Source organism: Apis cerana, linkage group LG2 (genome assembly GCF_029169275.1).
Source record: "Apis cerana isolate GH-2021 linkage group LG2, AcerK_1.0, whole genome shotgun sequence".
NCBI lineage: Eukaryota > Metazoa > Arthropoda > Insecta > Hymenoptera > Apidae > Apis > Apis cerana.
In genome coordinates, this window is record NC_083853.1 from 10,655,920 (window position 1) to 10,679,369 (window position 23,450).

Below are 23,450 nucleotides of genomic sequence, written 5' to 3' on the forward strand. Positions count from 1 at the left end.
CTGGTGCCATTAAAATAACCGAAAGATTATTTTAGAGGAAACTTTGAATAACTTTCCACCGTTTGAAAATTTATCCGCAGGATTCTAATTAATTAAAAAGTAATTCGATAATACTATAATTTACATATACAATCAAATTCTTCCCCCTTCTCTTTTCTTTTCTTCTCTACCCGTACTCTCACGATTCTCCGTCGCGAAAAAATCATCACTGCCCATCGCCGGAGAGCAAACGCAAAAAACAGTCTCGGTCGGCTTAAGCTCGTATCTCTCGCGGAAACAGGAACTTCGTCACGAACGGAGATGTTCGTGAAACGAATACGTGTGTTTATATATACACGTATACTCGCCACTTCCACGGACGGAGACGGAGGATGGACAGACGCGTGTCGGAGATGCGGACGGGTTCGCGATAAGGAAGGTGCGACATCGTCAAGGCCGGGCCGAATGAAAACAACCGGCAGCCTTTCTCCGGCTCGGACCGATACGGCTGCGTTCACGTGCCACGCCGTGTCCGTGGGCGGCCACGATATTCGCCTCGTCCAGTTTTCCCCATTAATAATTTGCCCGCGACTTGTCGATCGGCTCTCGACGACCACCGCTTCTCTTCGTGCGATCTTAGATCGCAACCGGTCCCGAGTCCTACGCGGACAACACACGTATTTCGTAACAATTCCGCGCTCTGTGTGCGCGCTCATGCGTGCCACGACCTGGATCTTTTCTCTCTTTCGACGTGTACTGAACCTTCGCCAATAAATATATACATATATATATATATATATTTATATATATATACGCCTTCGAGTTGGAGCAATCGTGGACCAATTGGATCTAGATGTTTTCGCGTCGGTCGCGTGCTCCGCGACGATTAGATCGAGTAATCGATGCAGTGAATTAGGTTGATCTTTGAGTTGGTGTTCGCTCTGGGCTGAGTAAGATACTGGTTGGTAATGAGATTCTGCGACGGGATTTTTAACGAAATATCTTGGAAACATCGACGATATTATACGCGAGATGAAGCGAATTAGATGCCGTTGAGATTCTACCGAGGGAAGATTTTTATTTGATTGTGTAGAAAAATAATGGAATTAGAACGGATGAAAGTGTTTATTCATAACAAGCTTCCGAGATCTCATCCTCTCGAGATGCGTATATATATATATATCTATGTATCTATTTACTCGAAGTCGGGGAGCAGAGATTCGGAGCTGATCGATCAGAAACAGAATTCCCGGTAATTTGCAATGTCGTTAACGTAGTCAGAAGCCGCGTGGCCGGCAATTATAACGGGACACCTCGCGCGGTATAATTAATCCTTTGATCTGGACGCGTTGTGTAGCGTTAATTGGATTACAAGCCATCGATCCAACTAATTCGATTCCGCGTCGTCGCGAGCTGCGCCTCGCCGGAGACGGACGTCGTCTTCTGCTCCGTCGGTCTGCATCCACGTCTGTTCACCAATTTGACGAACGCTCCAACGTCCCGGTATTCTTCCTGTCAATCGGCATTTCGATCTTCCGATCGTCCTCTATTAATCGAACGCTTGTTGAAAAGGTTAATAAAATCGTTCTCGAGACTCTAAATAATATCCTATATCGTGAAAAATAACGCAATCATCGAGAAGAAGATTAGTTTTTCTATTACGCAGTGTCTTTTACGCATCGCACGATCCTCGAGGGTTTCCCCTCCGTGTGCACGCATACACGCGCGCTCTGGGTACCCTCTGGCACACGAGATACAGAGAGTGCATCGTCTTTCTCTCTCTCTCCCTCCGCTATACCTTCCACGTTGTATCTAGCGTGTGCTCTCTTCGTCGATGCATTCGTATTCGTGTCTTGGGTTACGACAGAGAGTAGGCCCGTTATCGGGGCCTGCTGATTGCTTTTGAACAAAGAGGGCCTCGCCTCGCGCCGCACGCCCGACGAGGACGCCGCTAAAACGAGAGGAAAAGAGTAACACGAGGAGATTGTTCGTGATGAGGTGGTTAGACTGGTTCACGCACGTGTGTGCGTGCTTGAAACACGGTCCCCGGTGTGCGTCTTAAACTGCATGCACTCTCTCGACGTGGCGCGAGGGAGGGGAGGGGAGGGAGCGCAGGATCTCTCTCCTTCCCTCCTCCTTCTTTCTTCGTTTTTCGTTAACCCTTTCCTCCCTCCTCGCCATTTCTTTTCCCCGAGTCTAGCCTCTTCCTCGCTCCTTCCTCTCGCCTATTTTCTCGCTTCGACCACTGGCGCCTCCACCTTCTCTCTCTCTCTCTCTCTCTCTCGATCGCTTCTTCTGCCTCTGGTGTCCGCGTGAACTTGTTCTTGGCCACTCGAAACGACTCTCTCGTAACGCGATGCGTAAGAGTAAGTAGTACATTACGTTTGGATGGAGAGGAAGAAGGAGCAGACGTCGAAGATAAGACAAGAGACAAGAGCGCGGTAGAAGCGAGAAAAGGGTGAAAGTCTTTTGGAAAATCGAATCCGGTGGATTCGGTTCGGTTGGGCGGAGCGGAGAGGGAAAGCACAGGTGTACACACGTACGAAGACGGAGAGAGAGAGAGAGAGAGAGAGGCACGTCACTCGACGGGTTGGTAAAATTGAAATATAAAACGTGCGAATACTGTTAGACTTGGCAGGGGATACCTGGCTTGGTCTTTTAACACGAGCGAGTTATATAACAGCCGGTATCGTAACGTGTATTGTCTCGCGATACCAATTAGCCGGTGAATTATTTTCACGGCAACTATTGAATATCGGTCGGTAGGGTTAATCATCGGAGTTTGTTACGGAGTTTTTAACCTTTGATCGAAAGATCAGGCGATAGAACCTAGCTTTGCTTAGAACCTTTCGTAGGGGGACAAGCAGGTTTGCATAATCGGGTCATTCGTACAATAGGAGATTACTTAATTTTCCTTGCCGCGTATGATTTTTCAATTCATTTTCAACGCTTGTTCGAGTGGATTTCACCATTAAGCTGGATTGCGTAATAAGATTGCGTAATAAGAATAAAAATTTAGAAATCATTTTGTAATATATTTGAAAGATCTTTATCCTGTTTGAACTATCAGATTAAGTGATTTGATTAAATATTTAATCATACAAGCATTTCTATATTTCTTCGAGAAAATATTAAAATTGACAAGATTGTTATTGACCATTGAATTATGCAAATTAATTTTTCCAATCAATTTATACATCTAACTAGATTTTTTTCTTCTGAAAACAACTAATAATAGATCATAAGTTTATGCATTTATGCAATTCTATTAAAATGCAGATGATATGCAAAAAGAAAAAGATGCATATTATACATTATTATACATTTTGAGGAATAAAACATTTTTTTAATTATAAAAATTAATCATAATTATAAATATTAAAATCTCCATAACGTTCGTATCATAGTTTTTCGTTTTCTTACAAATATACAGTTTTCTCAAAAATATACGGAATGCACAAAAATAGGAAATATTTACACGATATTCGAAGAATAAAACAAATATTCCGAGCTCCGTTTTTTTTAGTCGCATGCAAATCAGCTTCTAAATAATAAAAATTCACTTGTACAAGATTTTTATTCTCCAATTTCATTTCTCTTTCTTTTCTTTTCATTTCCATTTTCTAATTTCTTCTCGTTCGCCAAAGAAATCCCTTGCCACCTTCCCTGTCCGACGAATCCCTGTCCGAAAAACGATCGTCGACTCGTTCTTTTGTCCGCGTATACCTACGTAGTACAATTTGACGCGAGGCCAGAGCTCGAGAAGGAAGGCCTGGAGTGTGTGTATGCGCGCTTGTAAAAGTGCATGCGTCGTCGTACCTTTCGAGGGTGTTAATGCGTACGGAGGCGGGTTTCTCTCCTCTCTTTCTCGGTTTCGCCTCTTTCCACGATCCCTCCACGTCTCGCCCGCCGCTCTCTCGGCCACTCTTCCATCCTTCCTGCTCTCTTCCTCGTCCCGCTCGAGCGTGGTGCGCGCGCGCGGCCACTGGTTTGTTTTGGTTCACCGAGTGTCGAGTGTGTCGAGCGTCGTGCGTATGTTAAGTGAAGGCGAAGCGCGACAACCGGCGCGAAAGCGCCTGCGCAACAGCGAGCGGATAACGCCAACCGCGAATAATGTTAACAGCCGTTAGTTGGAGGAGCGCGGTCGTCTCACCGATCGAGCTTGAGATTTCTCTGTTTTGAAATGGAGTGCATAGTATTCTCGGTCCGAATCGAGAGACTATTTAGGAAAGATGAAGTTGGAGATTTTTAATTTTAATGTATCGAGGAATATAAACAGATACGGAAGATGATTGAATTAATTTGTAGATAGTACGAGAATTGGAGTTAGGAGAATTATTTCGATGTTTTTATTTTCTGAGGATAGTGGAAGAGTGAAGATTCACTCTTATCATCGGAGATTGAAATTTGAGGTTGCAATTGATTATTATCGCCGTAACGAAGATTTAATTTATTAATCGCAAAAAATGTTCCATTATAACGATAATAATACATCACGATGCGATTAAAGTCATTTCATTGAAAAGATTACGCAGATTCTTGAATAAAAATCTTTATCACGTAGCAACGAGTATATTGTTACGTTTAATTTCCCGAGCATAATTCATAATATAATAGCGTAATAACAAACTACTGCTCCGTTATCCCATTTACATGATAGCTTTCAACGATCAATAAAGCAGTCTCGAGACTTTCATCCTTGAAAAACCAGATTCACTCGAGAATCCTAAGCGCAAAATCATAGGCATCCTCAAATTCCTGGATATCGATATCTAGAGCATCGTCGCGTTAAATACGATACTACTATCATAATCTGATCTCGCCTCGTCAACTTCTATTCATTATGCATCCCCACACGAGTCAACGTGTGGTCGTAAATCAACAGATTTTTCAAAAGACGTTTCGCAGCGTGAATTATATCGAGGCTCGCGTCTCGAGGATCGCCACACATCTATTATCGGGCCCCTTATCGAACCACTTCGCCTAGTCGGTGGTGAATTTATTTCGCGGCCGTGTTTCAGCATCCTTATTTACGAGGCCGTGTTCCATGGGCCTGTTCGATCCACTTGTTTCTCGACCCCCCCGAGCACGAAACTCTCCGCGACTCGTCTTTATCCAAAGAGGAAATTGCGAAGATCGATCTGTATCATGCTTCGATATTGTTCCGCTCCGCGTTGCACAAATTCTGCTTTGTTTCGCATCATTTTGATAATGCTCTGTGCAACACTGCTTCGATTTCGTTCGGATTCCGTTCTCATCCGTATTCAAATTCGTGCCTCTAATAGTGTTTGACAATACTTCGCGCAATATTATTCTACAAAACGGATCTGAATAGTGCGAATCTCGTCAAAATACGACACAACAAGAATTGGGGGAAAAAAAAAAGAAAAAACAAAAAAGGGAAAGCAATCGAAATGATATCTCTTATTTGGACTCCTACGTATTTATCGAAGAGTAATAAGATTCTGAAATTCGATTTTTCCCGTTTGCAAACAATGGACTCTGTTCTCGCGTAACAGAGGAGGCTGAAAAATCGGTCGAAAAACACGAATCCTGTTTCCCGCCACGGGGGCCCTCGCCACGAGGACGTGTTGATTTAACGGAACAAACGCGGCGTATCGGGGCGGACCTGTTCCCCTCACGTAGGCAGAGAGAGGACGGCGGGCATCTCGCGGAGAGGAACGGCGCAGAAATCGGGTGATCGGGTTCCTTGAACCGTGGACGTGCGCTATAGGTGGCTGGTCGCGGTGTTGCCCGTGCAATTCGGTTCCGTGAACCCCGGGACCAGTTTAATCCGCGTCCAATCTGAGGCCGCGGTTCTCCGAATCGAAGAATGAGTTGTCGGTAGCGCGTCTCTCGGCGCCAACGCGCGCGCGTTCCTCTCTTGCCCGTCCACTTCTTTCTCCGCTCCGCCGACAGATGTTCCGCTTCTTTTTTCCACCGATGCCTTTTTCCTGCTGCTCGATCGAGTTAATTGTCCGGGGATTAGCATCGAGAAGCGATACCATCCAAGGTCGCTCTTTACCTCGCTTCAGATTGGAATTTTAAACGTTTTTCCACGTTTCTTTTAAATTTCTTTCTTCTTCCTTTTTCTTCTTCTTTTTCGTACGTGTGCCAGTACAAGTAGGATTTGAATTTTTAGCTTCTTTTTCGAACGGATCAGAATTTAAATTTGAGAAAATAAATTTGAAAAATCGAAAGATGGATCCAACGATGAATTAATTCCTTCTCGCTCGAGATTTTGATTCTCGTCGCTAGCTTTTGTGTAAAAGCTTGGATCATAAATTATATTATGAATTAAACGAGACAGAAATTATGTATCTCGATGAAGCTATCTCTAAACGATCGAACTTATATATCGCGCGATTGATTCGAACCGATATCGGGGATCTCGTTCGCTTAACGAACCGGAGGAAGAGGAAATTCGATAAACGGCGGTGGTAAAGGATAATTGCAGCCACGGTTGCGGAAAAACATCAAACCTCTCTCCTCCCCTCCCTCCTCCCTCTTCCCCGCCCCTATCGAGGCAATTCTTCGGTGGAAAGTGGCAGGAGCCAACAGTGGTCGGCCCTTAATAGCGGATCCCGATAGGAAACTGCACGCTCGCGAAACCTAGCCACGTAACAGCCAATTTCTAAGAGCGTAACTAAGCGAGGTCGAGGCGGTCATTTTGTGTATATATACCCTCCACACACACACACACACACACACACACACATCCTCCTCCTCACGTCATCGAAACTGTTCGGGTATACTACGCGGGGATCCGGCGATCGTTCCAAGTACGTCGAACCCTCCTTTATGCTCACGGCTGCGTAGATATATACCTGAATCCCCAAAAGGATTCGGATCCACAGTGAGGAACAGGTGTCAAGAGGCAACCGGTGGGGAGGGAGGGGGAGAAAGATAGATCGAGCGAGGCGGTGGATAGGCGGGAGGAGGAGGAGGAGGAGGAGGGAGAGGTAGACTCGCGACGAGGGAGAGGAAGGGTGGGGGAGGAAAGAGAGAAAGAGTGGTAGTCCGTGCGGCACCCAACTCCCCCTCGTCTTATATTCCTCGAGCGCATCGAGGGCCGTCGCGCGCGAGCGCAACCTCCTCTCAAGGATAACGAGTAATCCTGGATAGTGGATCCGAGGGAGAGACTCTATAAGTTTCACCTCCTCTCTCTCTCTCTCCTCCTCCTCCTCCTCTTCCTCCTTCTCCTCCCCTGCCCCTCTTCTTTTCCCGAGTCCCGCAGCCGGTCTCGCTCGGTCGTGTCCCGCTCGGCCGACTAGGAGAGGAACCCTTTCCAGCCCGAGACCCCGGGTAATTGCTTGGATTTTGATCCGTGGAGACGACGGAAGATCGAAGGAAGTGTAGGAGGACCGGAGAGAGGTCACTTTTTTTCCCGAGGAGAGGTTTATTACTAGGCAACCGAACGAAGGGGACGAACGGAGAAACGGAGAAACGAACACGAACACGGGCTTCGTCTTCCTTGTTCCTCCTCCTCCTCGTTTCGAGAGGGCTACGTCTATCTCTTTCCCTCTTCCCCCGCTCCCCTCGCCCCCCCGTCAGCCACCACGGACGTTCCCCGCCACATTTCCCCTCCCTCGCCGCTCCTTCTCCTCGCCCCTAGAACGTGACTCGACGAAAGACCGGGCTTTTGTTTTGACAAATCCTCCTGTACGTGTGCGTCGACTCGTCGATGGACCTTCTTTTCTGGCTTCCTCCTTCCCTGTGTGCGAGAGGAGATCGAGTGGAGATCCCTCGACCCTCCACGCTCTCCGCCCCTCCGCTCGCTCCGTCCTCTTCCGACGCACGGAGCCGATGTCGCGGTTGCGAGCGTGAGCGCGCGCGCGGGTTCGAGAGGGATTTGCGGGGGGAAGAGGCGGGCGGGTGGGTTTAACTTGCTCGTCGTTTTGTCGAAATCCCCACCGAGCTGGCCCGATGTAAACACGAGTGGCTGATAGCCGCGGGGCCCTGCGAGGGGGTGAAGGGGCGGGAGGACCCGTGGAAGAGGGACAGAGGTGGAGGGACGGGGCTCTCGCGATGCTAAGACCGATGACGGGCGGAGTAGTGGAGAGTAGTGGAGGAAGAGAAGTAAAGAGAGAGAGAGAGAGGCTGTTGGGGCCCGAGCAACGCCGAGTCGAGGCGAACCAGACCGAGCCGAGATACAAACGAAACGAGCAAAGGGAGAAAAAAAGTGAAACACGAGGGAGGCAAAGTGCAGCTGAGCCCCATTGGCGTAGCCACGCATTGCCTCGAGATCCGAGACGCTTCTCCCGATCTTCGTGCGTCGACAGAAGCAGAGGCGGACCTCGATCTGGATCGAATTTTTTCGATATGAAAAGAGTTACGCTAGAAAGAGGGACGAACGAGGTTGTCTTCCATACAGTTTTAATCGTTTTAATTCGAGGCGAAGCTTCTCTTATTGCCACGCTCCTCTACTTGTTGCGCGAACGTAGTGTGTACGCGCAACCGTTCAAATTAACACGCTCGACCGTTACACGAGAACCGTCTCGTTAAATCCGCGTGCTAACGAATGGCACGGCCGGTCCGGGACGAGCCATTGTTGCGAAAAGTAGCCGGCAATTTCCCCGATGAAAGGGGGCGAGAGAAAGAGAGAGAGAGAGAGAAAGAAAAAAAATGCACGTGTGCATCTCTCTGTGCACCCTATAGCGATCCTATAGTTGCAGTGGCGCGTAGAAGGGAGGAGGATGCCGCTTTTTCCAGCTTGAATAATGCCCGGCCAGGTCTATTGTGCAGCGTGTGCAAGTCAGCCCTTGAATAGGCGGTCTTCTAGTCCGGGACGGGCGAGGGATTCTTGTATGTAGGTCCCAACGGTCCCCGGTCGCCGTCGAACTGGGTCACGCCGAAGTGGTTGATCGTATTTTTTTTTTTTTTTTTTGCCCTGCTCACGCTCCCGCCACGTTTTCGCCACGTTTCTCGCACGTCGGATCCTCATCTTCCATTGTTTCTCTTCGACCGCCCCCTCTCTTTTTTTTTTTCCTTCGTCGATCGCGACCTTTCCTCCTCGGCCAACGCCACGGTTCGCTACTTCTTTCCATTCTCTTTTTTTTTCCTCTCTCTTTCTCTCTTTCTCTCTCTTGTTTCTTCCTCCTTTTTTTCTTTCTTTCTTTCTTTCTTTTTTTCTTTTTTCTTTTTTCTTCGAAGAGACCTCTTTCGGGTTAATCTCCTTGTCCCAAAGCGAGAGAAAAAGAGAGGGAGCGGGAAGGGGTGGCGGAGGAGACGAGGCGAGGGATGGCTGGCGTCATTATGAAAATGATACTGTACCTGTGTAGCCAAGGGGACAGACCGCAGACCATAGCAATTACGCGTAATGAAACGGCCGGGTCCAGCCGGAGAAAGAGAGAGAGAGAGAAAAGGAGAGAGAGCGAACGAGGAGGAGGAGGAGGAGGAGGAACGAAGGGCAATTGACGACGTTTTACGCGTAGCCAGGGATCTGAAACGTAAGCGGACGGCGACACACCGGAGGAGTATCGCGTGTAAGTAAACTGTAAAAAAATCTTGGTACGCCGCCACCTTTTCAACGTGCGGCTTTGAAGATCGTGCGAGATAGCACCTACGACGACGACGACGGCGACGACGACGACTCATTGGATCGTATCCAATCTCGTATTCGCTCGTTTCGTACGAATGAGCCACGATATTTCGATGAATGCACTCTCACGTCTCGCGAAAAAGCTACTTAAGATCGGGCGTACGCGATTGGCGAAAACAGCTTCGTTTAGTTGTCAGACGTCAACGTTTCGCATTGTCGTGCGGATTTTGTTCTGTCGTTTTTGTCTGCCTTCTCTTCGGATACAGAAGAGTCGCGAGTGTTTTTTTCATAAGTATTCTTTCAGAGATCTCCATGATACGGCTATTTTACGTTTCGCGGAATGTCATGTAGAAACAATTAGGAAGATTTTAAGAATGACGAGATAGCTGCTTCGTTCGTATGTATTCTCCGTATAAGTTTCTTGCAATTTCATCGAACTATTTTTCTTGGTTTCGTCAATGTTCAAGATTGGTACATATTATATTCCTATTAAATTCAAACTTAACGATAAGGATCGGTAAATTACGTACAATATTTTCGCTGCTTATACTTAACTAGAACTCTTTAACTAGAACTTTTTTCGTTCTTTTGCAAAAATAAAATCTTAATCTTTTGCTTAAATAGATTAACTTAAATATCGTTTTAACGGAATAAAATCAATACTCAAAGTTTCAACGAATTTTCGTTCCTTCAAATAATTTGAAACAAAATTTCAAGTTAAAAAAAAATACTCGAAATGCTTCAAAAGAATTCCCAGAATAAATAAATTCATACCAAAAATTGGAAAAAAATATCGAATTGATTTCACTCCCTCGAAGGGATTACTGGTGGACAAGAAAATTCCATTATCGTTACGATGCAAAATTTCACTGGAAAATCATTTCAAATGAACGTGCCTGAAACTGGTTGAAAAAAGTTGTTACACTCGAAAGCAGAAAAGCACCTTTTCCTCGAGAAAAGTCAGACTTTTCTCCGCAAAAGTTTCGCGAGATTCATCCCTTCCTCCTATATCTTCTCACGCGTTCCGTGTAAAAGCGCGTGACATTTTCGAGGCCGGCTAAGGTTTCTTCTCATTAGAATCGAACCGACGTGTCCCGCGCGGCCCCTAAGCCCGCGCCGACGTGTGTCGTACACATGCACCGTCCCTATCTGAAATTCCCGTACACGTGTTCTAAGCCTGTCCGTGTTCGGCCTTTTGTTTGACGTGAATCACCTTCTGTCGTGTTACTGTGGAGCTCTGCTCCCGTGCGATCGGTGTGCGTGAAATACGCGCGCTGCCACGTCCACCCAGTCCTCGGTACATGCGCGGACACGTTCAACAGGTACGGGGGCCGCTGTGCTTTCCACACGGAAACGCGCGCACGTACACAAACCGGCGGGATTATATACGGGGAAGCGGCGGCTTCGCGCATGATGAAGGGCTTCCAACCATTGTCTCCCTGCCCGTGTGTGCGTATGAGTCACCGGCCGAACCATAAAATAGTCATAGAGGTGAGCGATGTCGCGACCCTCTCGACTATAGCTGTATGACAAACTCGCGCCGTTTTCTAGAACCCACATCGCGTGGTTCCCTCTCGAGCTCGCGAACACGCCGCTCGATGGGCTAACCGGTCGGTTAGTCATTTTTAGAGCCACTTGGCACATGGCTAACCTAACCGGTTCGATCGTCCGATAACAACAGTTTTCCATCTCCTCGCGTGTCACTTGTTCCGGTATTTAGGGGATATTAAGGTTGATCGATCGACCCGCTTCGAGAGTTGTACGTTTCATTAGCATCCATTGTCGAGGTTGTTTGATGCATTTTCGCGGTTCACCGATTCGTGACAAAGTGGTAATTGTCGATGGTAAGGAGGTAAGTGTTTTCCTTTTTCTTATTTTTTTTCTTCTTTTTTTCGTGTAGCAAGTTTTATACAAGCGGTATCCAAAGTAACTGTTTTAATTGTGATAATGCGTGGACGACAAAAGCCGTTGCAGCTTTCCAGAGAGACCGAGTTTGAATACCTGAAATTTTCTTGGTATTATTACTCATCGCTGATAAAATCTGGCGCTGTTTGCCTAAAACAGTGTGCCCTCCACGTGTGCAGCCCCTCGAAGGGAACGACATCACGTTCGGTGATACGTGTTCCAGCATTCCTATACCATGATAGTTCAAATAAGATAGGGCACAGTGGAGAGTAGTCGATCCTCTTATTCCAATATTCCACGCGTAAATAAAACCAAACCATCAATCTGGAACCGACGATCAATCGCACAAACCGAAGAAAAAATTCCCAAAACTCTTCCAGCTCTTATTACAAAAATAACTCTTATTACAAAAATAACTCTGTTATTGCAAAAATATAAGCGAATCGAACAAATAAGAAAAGTTTCAAAAGCGAGTAAATGATCTGTTATTGATCCGATCGTTATTCGAAACTGGCTGGTTGGCCAGATAACGATCCGCGATAACGCTGCACGATACCGATCGACAGAAGGATGGAGAGAAAGAGTGGTTTACCGTGCTACCGTGTCGAACGTCAATGTTGTCAGCGAGGGAGATTGAAAGCGGCGAGTAGATAAGCGGGCGCTTAATCGCGCGAGCCGACCCGAGCTAACGATCTTCGAATCGGATCGCTTGGATCCGCGGAGATTTACAACCGGAAATCGGAATGATGGTTTTCGGGGTGTGCACCGAGGCCTCGCCGAGTTCGCGCCTTAAAACACGAGTGTAACTGGTCTCGATGCCTGACGACTGTTAATTGACAGTTTAATTTCGCCTGCAACGGGATCTCGCCGGAGATTTTTTGCGTGCAGAGGTGGCGAAGGCGAGCAACGTGGAGAAAAGTGATTGGATATCGATCCGGTTTCCAGTTTCTCGTTTTTAATTGTACTTCTTGTGTTTCTCCATATATATAGATTTAATGTATATATATATGCGAAAGATCGTTAGATAATATTATCGATACGATTGTAATTATTATTGGATGTTTGTAAATAATATATAGTATTGAAAACGCGATGCTTTTTATTATTATTTTTCATTATTTTAATGCGGTAGGATCTCGATGCAATTTTGAAATGATATCGATGGAATTTAATTTGATTAAATGAAAAAATTTTACGTTCTTAATAATCCATTATTTGGAGAAAGGGGACAAAGAATCGTCCATTTTTCACTAAAATTTCTATATTTCTTCGCGTGGCGCCACCACTTGTTGCAAGGCCGACATTTTTATTTACAAGATATCTCGAGAATACTTGTGCGAACGACAGAGTGAGCAGAATTAGCATCGGAGTCGCTTGAAAATTCATCGCCACCTGTCCGCGCAACCCCGTCTCACCTCCACGCAACCTTTCACTCTTAAATCAATCGTGGCTCAGGTAGCCCTTCGTTAATTCGAAGCGCACCCTCGCCCGGCGAGGTCCCCACGCGGAACGGACGCAGCTCACGCTCCACGATTTCACTGTGTTCGACACGACTCGAACAGGCTGAATCGCAGGAAGCGATCCGTCATTCCGTCGTAGAAAGCCCTTCTAATTCTGTTCGAGGAGAGGGACTGTAAAAGAGGAATAGTCGCCGACCACGACTTTACGGCTTTTCTCTTTCACCTACCCGTTCAAAACAAAATCTACGTCCGTTCCTTCCGACCCGTGCTGCGCCTCTTGGCCGACCCATATTCGAACCGCTCGATAATTATCCACCCGCCTGTCAGCCGGAGTCGAGGCGAATTTTAACAGACAACGAGCGTGGTCCTACGACCACGGACACGAAACAGGGAAGATGTTTCGTTTCCCATTGAACAACATGTTCCGTCCAGGGAACGGGAACGCCGATCGTCGGCCAGTGTGTCCGTGCATACGTGGCTAGGATTAGCCGGGTCGTCCTAAGCAAGCACACGATTTGTGGGCACACGAAACGAGGGCCGTGTGTGTCTTAAAACGCGACGACAGAATAGTTGGCCGGCGACCACCGTGCTCGTCGCCAATCCTTCTCCCCTGCCCCTCCCGATCTTGTTCCTTCCTTCCAATTTTCGTTCTCCTCGTACTCGTCGTAGTCTCGCGCCGCTTAATTTTCCCGACAAACGAAACCGACAGCGGTAGTTTCTCCACGGGCAAAGAGAAAGAAAACGTTCCGACTTTGCACGCCAGAAAACGTTTGACGTTGTCAGGCCAGGGTTTAACAGCTTTTCCCAACGCGCGGCGCGCGGGTTTCTTTGCTGTGACGCGTAACCGGCATCGGTAAACGGTAAAAAGCCTCCGTTTTTTCTCTCTTTTCTCTCTCTCTTCCTTCCATCTCCGCGACCAACGCACCAACCTTTCACAAACTTCGCCTCCTTTCTCTCTCTCTTTAACCCCTCCTTCTCCCTGTCTTTCTCCCGACCTCTGTCGACCCTCCAATTAGCGATATAATTAATAAATATTTCCGGCTCTCTCCCCGGCCCAGGGATCTCGAGAAAATTTCGCCTCGCCAACTTGCGAACAGTCGAGTATTTCCCTCTTTTTTTTTTCCCTCCCCCCCTCTCTTTTTCACCTCTTTCTCTTCTTTCCTCTTCCTTTACTAAACTTACTCTCGCCGCCTCGACTCCCCCCTTCCCTTTTCATCTTTCATCTTCCAAGCTCTCTCTCTCTCTCTCTCCCTCTCTTTCGCCGCTTCTAAAGTTACCCGACACGGAGGAGACGCACACAGGCCTCCCCTCTCCCCCTCCGGTGTGTGATTCACGTTATTTGCAGAGAACCTCTCCCTCCCTCCCTCCCTCTCCCCTCGCCACCCTTCCTCGACCCTTTTCCCTCTTTCCCTCGCAGCAGAACCTCCTCTTTCCGCACGATCGACCTCCTCTCCTCCTCGTCCCACCAACGGGGGGACCGGTGACATAATTACGCACACCGGCCCGAGGCTACTCCACCTGAGTCACTCGTCTTCACTTTCTTTTGTTCTCGTTGCCAGCGGGGGTCGTGCCGGTTTTAAATATCACCGTGGCAGCATCGAGACCCGTGTTTCGACGTGTCTCTTGGATCACGCGTGTTACGTAACCCGAAACGCGGTTCCGGTTCCATCGATCGATCGGACGATGTGGTTAATCGTTTCGAAGAGGAATTTTTCGCGTTTGCACTTGATTCGAAAGAGAGTGACGCGACGATAATTTTAGGTTTTAATTGGACTTTGGTTTGATATCTTCGTTGAAGAGTTTTTTCAAAATGAATTCTAATACGTTCTATGTTTATTTTCTTCTTTTCCCTTCGGGATATAACTTTGAACAATATTTGTACTTGTCGCAAAATTTTATCAAAAATACATCTGGACCTCTCTTTTGACGAATGTCGCATGCAACGAAACGATTTTAGGAAGATGAAACGTATTTGTAGAGAAATTAAAAAAAAAAAAAAAAGAAACACGTTATTTAATACGCGTCGTAATAAACGTAAATGTACAATTTAAGACTACGATATATTAGAGACGTTTACAAGTGTCCCAGAATATCCTCGGATTTTCCTACAACCCTAAAAAACAGGGGTCGAAAATAAATGACCCAATTTGCCGACCAACTCTGAAAAAAATATGTTCGACGAAGATGTTTAAGCGGAGACAACCGCTACTAAGTTTCAAATTTAGATCTAAAAATACCTCGAATGAATCCTTTCCCTTCGCCGCCGCCACGGATTCACCGTCTTGATCGCATCGTCGTCGTCAAGGAAAAGAAAAAAAAAAAAAAAGAAAAAGAAAAAGAAAAAACGAAACACAACACCCAAGCGTAGCGCACAAGGAAGGGAAGACGAGCTTTCGTGTTACGCTTACCCTCGGTCAAGTGTCGCGTTCATAATGATCCCCGACGTGATCGCAAAAAAGGAGTAGCGACCATGCAGGGGAAGGGAGAATCCATGCCAAAAGGGCCGACAAAGCCGTGTCTTTTTTTCCCTTCTTATTTTCATAGAACGGCCACGGTGTAGCGTAACACCGCCGATCTCCGTATCAATAGCTCCCCTACCAGGCTCGCAGGTGTACCACCCTATTCACGACAAAAGAACAAACCTTTGGGACAAGTGTGTTACGCTGGCCGCCCCGCTAGAAACGGTTACACCGCATAATTCCACCCCTCTCCTCCTCCTCCTCCTCAACGAACTCGTCACCCCTTCTTCTCCACCAACCCTATCGTCTCCTTTTTTTTTCTTTTCCTTTTTTTTTTTTAGTTACCTTAGTCCACCGGGTGGAACGAGGAGAGGGAGAGAGAGAGAGAGAGAAAGGGAGAGAGAGAGGGAGAGTCTGCGTGCATTATCGAGGGGAATTCGTGTATGGGAATCTCACAGGTGTATGGTTTTCCAACAGAGAGAAAGAGAGAGAGAAGAAGAAGAAGAAAAAGAAGAGGAGGAGGAGAAGTTCGTTTCTGGATGAATCGTTCGTTCGTTCGTTCGTTGCTCGAGGGTGATTCTTCTTCTACGAGGTGGATGCCTGTCTGACCGTAATAGTGATATTAAAACACAATATCGTACGGGAGGAAAAAAAAGTTGGAGGAGACGTTGGGGGAGAGGGAGGTGGTTGCGCTCGATGATGGTGATGACAGTGCTCGAACGCACGTGCATGGGAATTCGATATATTCACGGGTGGAGTAATATACCGCGTGGACGAAAAACTCTATTCTTTATATAGGATGGATGGGTCAAGAGTAGCGTCATCGTAAAGTCCCACGGGTCGAGGATCGAAAGCAGGAGCGGACGTTAGAAAATTCAATCGATCCCTTCGCGCGTCATCCGTCGATAAAATACGTGTCGAGAGGTTGCCTATTTGTGTCGAGTCTTCTAGTCCCTTCTTCCCTTGAGTGAGAGGGCAAGGAGGGGGAAAAAAGGACCATTATGGTAAGCTATAAAGAAGTGAAAGGCTCTATGCTTGTACACAAAGTGTTAAAGTTGCTTTAACACCGTGGATTTTCTTTTTTTCTTTTCTCTTTTCTGTCGAGGAATAGAAGATAGAAAGAGAGAGAGAGAGAGACAGAGAGAACAAATCCGAATTTTTAATCGGATAATTTTTTCGAATGATCGAACCGACGATAATGGAGATTCGGGCCGATAGCCGAATGATTTGTGGACGAGAGAAAAGGATGGGCGCAGGATGGCGAGTGGATGGGAGGCCAGTGAACTCGCGTTAACGTGTTTTGGGTCAAAAGTGTCGCCATAAAATCCCTACAAGGTTTGCCGGATTCCTTATCATCACGAGATATTTCCGTGGCTATGGGTCATCGGGATCCTCGATCATCCATTTCGAATTAACGAACGATAGAGTGGTATGCCACCGCGTTAAAAATTCTTCTGGATACGCACGCTCGATTCCGTTGAATATTCATTCCTCGTCGACCTCGAAGCAACAGTATTAGACGCTTTTGCATATCTATTTTTATACGTAGATTTTTTTTTTTTTATATCTTCGTTATCAGATGCTTACAACGCGTACACGACACCGCAAATTGAAGATCGCGAGAGAAACACTTGACCTAACCGACGTGTTTGACTCGAAATGATTTTATCTTTTGAAAATTGTGACACGATTATATTCGAAATATATCAAAGTTATCGAACGGCGGTCAAGATAAGAGCGATTCGACGTCTATTTGCGAAAGATAACGCGTATAAACAATTCAAGAATAATTCAAGACTCGTCGACATATAAATCTCTTCTGTCCCCTCGATTCGACGCGACTTATTACTGCAACTTGCTCGATCGAAAGTTGAGAAAGAGCGACCGACCGTGTCAAATTTTTCCTCGATTCGAATACAATGATACTCCAGCGAAGGGAGCGCGATCCTCTCAAAATAAAAGGGCGTCAATTTGCTGCCGAAAAACAGGGTTCCCCAAAGGCCACGATGCAGGGGGACGATAAAGGGGAGGGAGTAGTCGTCGCACAGTAGAGGCCGATGAACCTTTTTCCCTCTAAGCTCGCCAGGTATACATCCCCCCGGCGTGTGCATATCCCTCGATCGATCCCCCCGTATATCTTCCAAGATATGATCCCGATCGGACAGCGATCTTAGCCTCCTCTGACCTTGACCACTTAGTTCTGGTAGCGCGTATATATATATATATATATGGAGAAGGGACGAGTCTCTCTCTACGTGGCGAAGGAGAGAAACGAGAACAGCTTTAACCTTGAGAACAGAGTCCTGCCAGTCTCTACTTCGCCGAGATCCCCGATTGAGAGTTTGCTCGCGACGCTCCTTGCTCCTTTCAGCTCCCTCGATCGGGTCGAATTAAAAGGGGGGAGGAAAGAGGGTGGAAAAGGAGGGACAGGGCAGAGGGTGGGTGGTGATCTCAGAGTCCCGGAAATACGGTGGGGATACCCTCTTTCCCCCCTCCTCGTCCAGGCGAGGCGCGATAGCCAACGTTTTCCGTTGTAAATTTCCCCAAAGCGCGAGTGGGACGTAAATCGATCAGACACTGGCTTCGCCTCGCTGTGGATGAGGTTTTGTTCGTTTTTGGGCCCTGCTCCTGTACAAGAGGGAATCGAGGGGCCTGATGAGTCACGGACGGTGCCCCGCGGCGAGGGTCCCGCCGGTTCTCAACCTCTCCACTTTACGAACTTTTAATGCGTCTCTCAGTATAAAATAAAATCTTTTATTAAATCTACGAGCCCGAGCCTTCTCGTATCATCCTTGTCGAAATCTTTTCGAAATAATCTCGAAATAATAACGGTTCGATATATGTATATATATATCGGAAGGAAAAAAAAATTGTATTCTTCGTCTAAACCGTAAGACTAACCGTAAAATTCCGATTTTCCTCGAAAAAGTCGTTTCGTCGTTACGTTCATCCCGACGATGCCCGCGAGATAATGCGTCCCTCCGCGAGAAGAGAAAGCATCCCATTAAGAAGAAAAGCAAATATTTGACCGTGTTGACAGCCACACGAATCTCACGATCCAACTGCTCGCAACTGTTAGCGCGTATATATACACCCATCGGGAGATAACCGAAGGAAAGGCAACGGCTGAGAACCGGCCGACGATAGCCAGGGGTTCGGGTACGTTAGGAACACGTGCAGTCTCGAACGGTCCAGGTCCCCCCTGTAAACGTGTTCGTGTTCAGATGGTACCGTACGGTTGTGTGAGTTGAGATATAGGAGGCTCCCTCCCTTCCCCCTTCCTTCTCCTCCTCCTCCTCCTGCACGGAGCCGGGCCTTCCTTCTTCCTTCTCCCTCCTCCGCCACCCTCCGGACCCCGGTGTGCCCCTAAGTTATATTCGAAAGGGGAGATTTGTATTTGTGCATTGGACGTATTGTTTGTGTAGGTTGCCTCCCCTGGCAGGTTAGCCACCTGTTGACTAACCTGAACCTTAGGTTTCTGCCCACACAAACCCCACGACGACCGAGCGACGATAGTCCAAGCCGATGTGTTTTTAAACTAACCCTCCCCCCTTCTCAATCTTTATTTTGCGGGTATCGTGGGGTTACAGACCTCTTCCACCGGACCAACGCTCGGACTTTCTCGCGTTTTCGAATCGATCTCCTTTTCGATCAAATTAGTCGTGGCGCGATTGTGATTTCTTTCCTTTTTTCTTTTTTTTTTTTTTTTTGAAACTCTTCGAGGACGTTTCTCTAATCCATTCTTCCAAGATTGTAATATTGAAATTTTCGAACGGATCGGAGAGATCGAAATGCATTCGTGAAAGAATTCTCGATCGTGGAAAAAAGCGGAAGATTCCCCGGTCTTTGATTTCGAGGTCGTTGAATAAATAACAACCGACCGTGTGTAACATTTTTTTTTGTCGCCTTATCTCTACAACTCCGCTTCGCGATTTATCGCGCTTCCATTATTATTGACGACATCCTCGGGACACCGGGACCTGGAGTATCCAGGAAGAAGCGGGAGAATGCAAATCGATCGGCCGCTTCGACGGAATCGAACGTGATTCGATTTAAAGACGCGAGGAGAGGGAGGGGGAAGAGGGACAGAGACGAGAGATGGAACAACGAGCTCCATCTCCTTCGTTCCTCTATCTTCCTCGATATCCAATAGAAGCCAGGATGAATATCGTATAGACGCGGCCCGTACATCATCAAGAAGGAGTGGATTTACGCTCCAAGGTGTGACCAGGGGGAGGGAAACAAAGAGAGAGAGAGAGAGGGACTCTATACTCGGTTTCCTATAAATCTAAACGCGTGTTCCTCGGGCGATTCGGCCCGTTATCGGCTCGTCGATTCTCCCATTCGTTCGCTCATCACGCGTATATATATGGTACACGAAATAATACGTAGGTGGACCCAAGAGGTGGTTCGACCTCTCGAAACAACAGTTACCGCACTCGGTAGCCACGATTTGCTCTTAACCATAGCTCGTGAGATGCGCTCGCGTACCAACCGATGAATGCAAATGGACGAAATCGAGGAAGGAATCGAAGGAATCGAATCGAAGGATCTGGAGGACGAAACTGTGGAGGGTAGACGATGAGGGGAGAGAGTATCGGTGTATAGGGTGTTTATTTTTCACGTGTTTCTCTTTCGTCTTCTTTTATATCAAACGTTTCTCTCTATCTCTCTCTCTCTTTTGAAATTTTAAACAATCGTTGCCTGTATATTTCAATAATTTCACTCCTGATTCCGTGTCACTCGTGTTGCATAAATATTACTCGTGTATATAAAAAAGAAAAAAAAATAAAGAGCTATTAGTACGTTTCAAACAGATGAAAATGTATACGTAATTGGAATGTTTGACCAATCTTTCCAAACGTGAAATTAAAGTTGAATTACTCCTTCTTGGACACTCTGTATAAAACGATATCTATAGGAGTCGGACGCGACCTTAGTCCTTGTCTACCGTGGTCGATACAATCTCGACGCAACGAAGATATCCGCCTCGGAATGAGATTTCCATCCGGAATTGCCGCTGGCCCGGTTCCAGCTGAACCTTCGGCTGCACCTAGCGGGCGACGACGGTTTCTAACAATCCTGCAAATCGATTCAAACGTATTCAAACCTATTCCACGGATCCGTGTGTGTGTGTATATGTGTATGAGCGTGCGTGCGTGCGACGCGTTACACTGTCACCGTGCCATAATAGCTCCTCTCGCGTGCGCGGCTACAATAGACCTCGTTGTCAGTGTCTCTCGCATTAAGTCGACGACTCGACCGAGCTCTCTCTCTCTCTCTCTCTCTTTCAATCGACGAAGCGAGAGAAAGAGAGAGGGAGAGAGAGAGACCTTACGAGGTTACTCGCGGAGAGCTGTTCTAGGAAATGAATAATTAACGCCTGTTGTGCCACGGAATAGATACCGATACGAGATATACGGGAACTAGGGGATGCTTAAGCATGCTCCGGGAAATTGAATGTCACCGATTGGCTCCGGATTCGCGAGGAGATCGTTGCGAAAGGACCAAGTGCCTGTCGTAAAGTTAGTTTACAGGGAATTGTACGGTCTGTTCGAATTTTCCTTACAATGCAATTCAATTGCGATGTTAGTTAGATACATTTGCATCGGGTGCAAAGATGTCGCTTCAACGAGTCTCGTAATGTACCATCTCTGGAAAATTTTGTGAGCATTAACGCCTTTCGATTAATTTATTAATCATTTGTCAATTCGGTTTTTAAATAACGTTTCTTAACAGGAAACAACAAGATATTATATTAAATTTCCAGACAAAGATTCTTGTCTATCTTTGTGTAAAGATAGATCACGACCGAGTCACCTCCGCGCAGCGATGAAATCAAAGACACAGAGCCTAATTTCCCTTTTCGTTATTCATAGGCCGGAACGTGTCTCGGGTTTGCCAGGTTTACGGCTAATTAGCGGCTCGATCTACTTGCCAACGATCGAGCCGGCCAATAATTAAGTCGGCCAGGATCGCCGCGGCCGTCGATCGCGACCCTCTGTCCGATAATTGCGGCTCAATATCGCCCGCTTTAATACGCCGGGACCGAGCCGTGCCGGAAGTAAAAGCCGCGAGAGGAACGCGGGACGTTCATTGGGAATTAATGTATTTCGCGGCCGCTAATTGAATTATTCACCGCGCACCACCCCTCCTTCTGTAATCTCCACCCGTTCGTATCGATCCGTGTAATCGACATCCGCGGATTAGTTCGTTTCATTCCACTCCTCCACGATTGTTTCTCGTAAACAATTCGTAATCGAGTTAAAAACTCGAGTCATCTAGGATCCTTTGTTTCCTCGAGATTTCCCGTGATCCTCGCTCTGTTAACTTTAGTTCGAGTTATTTATGATCCCTTATTTCTTTGAGATTTTCCATGATCTTCTCTGTTAACTTTAGCCTGAATCAATTCGAAGATTAAGAAATCGAGTTATACAAGGAATCTTTGTTTCCTTGAGATTTTCAGTGATCTTCCTCTTTAACTTTAGCGTGAATAAATTCGAAGATAAAAATTAGGAAAAGTCGAGGATAATATTCGTCCTGATATATGATATCTATTTCTTTGCAGTTATAGATGAGTATCTACGCGAGAGTGAGAGGAATTGTTTAAGAATCTTGATCGAGAGGATTAGTAGGAAGTAGGTCGCCTTCCGATTCTTGGCGAGATCGATAAACTCCAGTTGATGGTGATATGGGATATTGCGTGTCTGAGGCACGCGAGTTCATAGGTCATGCCGATGACGTTTGATGGACGCGCGCGGAATAGGTATGTCAATTTCTCTAGGGATGTCGTGCTTTTGGTTCGGCTGAAAGGGTTAACCTTAATTGTACCGCGGCATTATCGACCACCACCACGCCGCCAAACACCACGTAATCGCCGACCCGTCGAAAAAAATCCGTCGTCTCATTACTTTTTCATTTCGAAGAAAAAACGAGCGACATTCCTATAAACCGTATTCCTATAAATCCCACTACGAATGGAAAGGGATCGAAACGTCGCGTCGCGGTCTGTTAATCCGCGACAATTATCTATCAGTTGAGTCACCGTTTCAGGAAAAATCAGCCGGATGATTAACGGAGGAACTATCCTCTATCCGATTTTCTTCTCTTTTCTTCTTTATACTAAATAACTTTTTCGAATTGCCCGCCACAACGAACATGTCAACTTCGTTTTGACCTCGAACCTTTCAATTTCATTAAAGATCGACAAATTTTGACGGGCGAAGGAGATAAAACATTTTTTCCCTTCTTTTGCAAACACCAGGGATATTGCACGTTACGACAGACACATAAAAAGAAACTCGTCGATCGAGATTTAACTTTCCCTCGCCTCTCTTTTTCTTGCGACTTCTTGTGCATTCGACAAAGACGTGCATTCGATCCAAAGAGGACGACGCAATTAGCCGCGGATCCAACGAGAGAAGATCCTTCGTTCGGCGCAGTTTCCCTCGCTCACTCGGTCGCCACAAGTACATCCCCCCCTCGGTTAAAGCGTTCCAATGGATTTTTCAATGGGACAACCTGCCGCGGAAGCCTTCCATTTGTGACGCGTTCAACGCGGCAACGATCCATCATCCGAGCATTGGCGAGCAAGAGTGGAAGAGGGAGGGGGTTGGAAACGCGGAGAGAAAAGGGCCTGTGTGCGTGTCTCTTCCGCGCCAAGAAATCACTTAAACGGCGCGGAACGGTAGGATCCGCCGCGGCAAATCCGCATAATGGCCGGATCGTAAGGAACGGCTCCACCAACTTACGCGTGATTTATGTTTTAATCACGGGTTTACAACGGGGCCGCGCGCGCTTCGCCCACGTACCTCTTCCACCACTGCTTTCAGCCTCGCATAATGGTAATAATGGTGGAAAGACGGACACACGCGCGTGCTCCCCGTTTATCGGCCGAAGACTCTCCTCGAGTTTCCTCCGCAATCGTTTCTCTTGCTTCTTCTGCCCCTCTTTGCGTTGTTTGCAATCGAAATTTAAAGTAATAATAAGCGTGGAGAGAAAGAGAGAGAGTCGAAATTGCATATCTCGGGGAAAAAGGGGAAAGAGTAGTACGATTTCGTAAATTAAATTTGATAGGAACTTGGATAGGAACGCGATCGAGAATGG

The 23,450-nt window shown here is 46.8% G+C and overlaps 1 long non-coding RNA gene across 1 annotated transcript in view; it reads right to left on the bottom strand.

Moving 5' to 3' along the window:
- The window catches only part of LOC107996850 (uncharacterized), a 125,885-nt gene that overhangs the window by 8,756 nt on the left and 93,679 nt on the right, over positions 1-23,450 (bottom strand). The gene's annotated exons all lie outside the window — the stretch shown is intronic.